Source organism: Pyrus communis, chromosome 7 (genome assembly GCF_041283825.1).
Source record: "Pyrus communis isolate YQ-2024b chromosome 7, ASM4128382v1, whole genome shotgun sequence".
Taxonomy (NCBI): Eukaryota; Viridiplantae; Streptophyta; class Magnoliopsida; order Rosales; family Rosaceae; genus Pyrus; species Pyrus communis.
The window spans coordinates 8,177,761-8,182,074 of record NC_142571.1 but is presented as its reverse complement, the minus strand read 5'-3'; the positions used below and the strand labels follow the sequence as shown (position 1 = coordinate 8,182,074).

At 36.1% G+C, this 4,314-nt stretch overlaps 1 long non-coding RNA gene across 1 annotated transcript; it reads right to left on the bottom strand.

The window, feature by feature from the left end:
* Positions 1-1,382: 1,382 nt before the first annotated feature.
* LOC148695630 (uncharacterized) lies at positions 1,383-3,875 on the bottom strand. The gene is made up of 2 exons (XR_015964129.1): positions 3,603-3,875; positions 1,383-2,484 (listed from the first exon to the last, which is right to left on the bottom strand). It is a non-coding gene; the product is annotated as an uncharacterized LOC148695630 (long non-coding RNA).
* Positions 3,876-4,314: the final 439 nt, after the last annotated feature.

Sequence of the window (4,314 nt, the reverse complement as noted above, 5' to 3'; positions counted from 1 at the left end):
ATAGACGGTTGGATTGCTTTTGGGAGCTTAAAAACTAAATTTGGGATACACATTGAATGTGATTAGGGGTGCATTCATAATTTTTATTTTTAAGGAAAACTAATGAAAAGTAAAAAAACAAAAAAAACTTTAGTTTTAATGAAAAATGACAAATAAAGATATAGTGAATGGTATTAGGGGAAAGGTAAAAATGTGGTTTTTTTTTTTTTTTTTGGTTAAAAGTGAACAGTAGCTGAAGTGTTTTGTTAAAACTCTCTTATTTTTATTATTGAAACCTTATGGGGCTTATATAGTCATTTCATATTAGAGTTAATATGCTATTTAATAATAAATCTTAGCGTTAGGTTGTATTTAAATGCTATTAAAAAAAACCCACAAAAAAGTTTATTTAGAATAAAGACTGAACGACGGGCAAAAATGTGTGTTTGTGTGTGTTTTCTAAACCACCGAATACTAGCTATGCCATAGGCTTATATTCATTGACAAATCACAAGACTTTGACATATATTCTTATATTCCAAAGTGCATGTGTTAGGTCATCATGGTAAGTGGAATCTGATTCAAAAAGATATTTAAATTACTTATATAATTATTTTGAAGAATTTGATTCGCAGTGCCAACTCTATCTTAAGTCTTGCGCTACTTCTCAGGTTTCAAATTCGAATCCCTCATCACATATATGAATGGGTTACATATAATAGAAATGAAGTTTGCACACTTGTTTTAACTAAGGCTATTTGTGGGTTCCAGTTTGGGTTAACACATCATGATTTGTTGGAGAATAGAGCCAAACATAGGAGATATAACAAAATATTGTACAGTTTATATTTGGGAGATTCACCACCATAATATCACCAAGACCTTTTGTATATAAAAGTCCAAACTATGGGCAGAGCCGCTAAGGGTGTGTTTGTTGCACTGGACTATCTCGGACTGGACTAGCTTTAGTGACTAAGCTAAACTGGCTTAGACTAGACTAAGTTGGACTAACTTAGTGAAGCGTTTGGTGTAGTGTCGGACTAAATTATTGTTCTATTTTAATTTCTCTTTATTTAAAGATATTATCAACATTAATAATATTAGATGAGAGTATGACTCAATAAAAAAAATACAAAAATCAAATTTCTTGCCAACAAAAGAAACATACATGATTCAAGAGTAGTATTGCTCCAAACATCAATATGTGTTTTCCTAACAATTGACGGGGTTTAGAATGCTTTTCTTAATTATTCACCTTTGGTTTGATTGCATTCAATCCCAAGACCACAATGATGCGTGAGGCGCAATGGCAAATGGATAGCCGAGCCTTGATCATTGCTACATTTGGATTTGAGCACGTAAATTGCTTGCTCCAACTAGTTTGAAGAAGACCAATAACAATATGCCAAAGGAAGAGATCATGAATATACCTCGAGCAAAGTACACAACGTTTTCAAAAGTGAAGCAACAAATTTTAGCTAAGGGAATGTAAATTTAAATGTTGTGATACAGACAAAATTTTGCTATTCTAACTAATTTACTGACTAGACTAAAACACAAGCTTGTGTAGGCTACACGAATACGATTGTACTCCTGCACTACAGATCCTCTAAATCAACTCCTCACGTGAACATACTGTTACAAACAATCAAAATCGATTGAATCAATATCACGCCTTTTGTTGCTCTAGCAAGCAATTTGGTGCCTGCACATGTAACAACTTGCTGCATCAAAACTGCCATTTATGACTCTGCTACGATGGCTGAATCTGATCTCACCGAAGCATCTATTGGAGCTTTATTACTTGTTGTTGCCGTTCTGGAGACAATGAACTCAATTTTTCCTGTGTTAGGCTCAAAACTTATTGTAGTAGAGCAGACTCCACCCCAGGTGGAAGCTCAGACTGAGAAAGATTAACCATGATGTCAGATACTCAGATCAAAAGACTGCATGTTGTAAGCATCGTGTAGTAAACAGAACAGAAATTGGTTAAAAATGGATAAAATGCAGATAATCCCCCAACTGCCTCAACCTTAAAGTCTCAACACTGTTGCAGATTGTAGTTGGTGGATATGTTTCACACACCATAGCTAAGTATATTAATCGGAGAATAAATTTGGCAACTGCTCAAATACGGTGCTCTTAGAAATCAAGTGAAACTTTTATATCCATAACAAATTGATACGGATGAACATTTGTTTATTTCAGAAATCTCAATAATGTTTATGTACCATAGCATCTAGAACATGATTATATGCGAAAACCTACAAACTCGGCACGTTCAAATAAATGGAATCAAGCAATGCATGACCACAAACAAATATGAAAAGCCAGAGAAACAAGGAAACCATCAAATGGTTCTTAGTATCTTACTGAATCCCAGTACCAGCAGTGCATATATCACTGTCTGTACAAATTTCGAGGCTCCCATTGACACCATTACTTGCTATTGTTCCTCGGTCCACATAATTTATCAAGTTAATCAAGCAAAAGATAACAAGTAACCTGCAATCGTAGCGTAAAGATGTTTATATTGCACAATGAGATACTAAAAGTGACTCAAATGTCTTGCAAAACCTTCAAATTGTTGTGTCTTGGCTGATTATCTTCACCAACATACAAACCCACAGTTGAATAGTTTAAAATACAAGAAATAAAGACACCGAGAAATTTACGAGGTTCGGCAAAAACCTGCCTACGTCCTCGGAGAGATATTGCTCTTCACTATGAGAAAAACAGTACAAGTTACACATGAGTTAAATCGACATAACCCAATCCCATATCCCTTGTACACCCACTCACGGAATTTTCCCAAGAGCCTCACTCTACCCCAAGAGTTCTTTCACAAGAGATCTTTCACTCTAACTCCCTTGATTTCTCTCACCCATGCCCATGGTAGAGCCAAAATGCTCTCACCATCTCTTTGGATGCTTTTCTCTTCCTCCGTTCCTTCTCCTTTGGCAAGGCATTTAAATAAAAAACAACCCCTTTTCTTCTCCTCCTTTCTTCCACCCGAAAGCCAAATAATTATGGCTTTGAAAAAGCCACAAAACAAGGAGCAAATCAAGCCACAAAATAAGGAACAAATCAAGCCACAAAACAAGGAAACATAATCCTCATCATGATGTTCCCTCATCAATATTGTTTTGTTTCCTAGCCTAATTTGGCCACTATCCAACACAAATGATGCTTGACTTAACCCAGTTGAAAGCTCAAACTTATAAATATATTCTTAACTCTAGAGCATTCATTTACATGATACATCATCTCCTCCTTTCAATTTCAAAATAGTTTAACTAATTAATCATCCAACAATTCTCACTATTTTCCCTTTCCATCCATAAACTTTCACATAAAGAACATTAGTGCCCACAATGGAGAAAAACCGAATTTCCGGGTTGGTTGCCGGAAAAGTAGAGAAAAACTAAGAAATCACCAAAATCTCTGAAACCCACATAGAAATACCGTGTATTTCCTAGACCCAAGTAACAAAAACAATCAAAACCCCTAAAAAATACAAAAAGGCCAAAACTCTCTTGAATTCCATATTTTCTCACCAACCAAACAGACCCCAGAACAGAACAAAAAAAAAATTCACACAAAAGTGTAAGAAAACGAATCACCTCTTGGGCGTGAACCAGGAAGGAGCGGGAGCTGCGGTTGAAGCAATAACCATAGCCGTGTCCGCCGGGGGGAGTCGGTGGACTCTTTATCAGTTTTTGTTCGGGCTCTGGGTTTAGCTATTGGGTGGGATGGTTAACGTGAGAGCCCAAGGGAGAGGGCGCAAAGTTGTGAAGGAGAAAGGAGATGGTGAAGGTGCGAAGGAGAAGAAGACGGATGGATCAGCTGCGAGAGAAGATGGGACTAGGAATCCGCTCGAAATCGATGGCTCTCGCTAAGAATGGCTAACTATTAGAACTAATCAAATGTCAAGTGTATAATATATAACAATTTGCACAGTTTTATTTCAAATGAAAAACTCAACAACAAATACAATATATCAAAATATAAACACTTAATGAAATTGTTTATAAAATCACAAATCACTGACTTGTTCCTTGAAGATAGAGACTTGCAGAAACAATCTCCTAAGACAGAAATTCGTCCCTACACCAGTGCAGCAGTTCAATGGACGTTTATCTTGTAGGATACAACTATCTAATCCAAGTTCTTGCACTCGAATTTGGATTCTTGGCGAATTGGTTGTGGTGTTTCTCTGTGAAGTATGAAGGATTTGATGGAATTGTTGTGTTTGTTTCTGATCTGACGGTTATATATATAATGGCGTAAATGAGCAGTTGACCGTTCATATTTATCTTTAAGAACAGTTGTTAC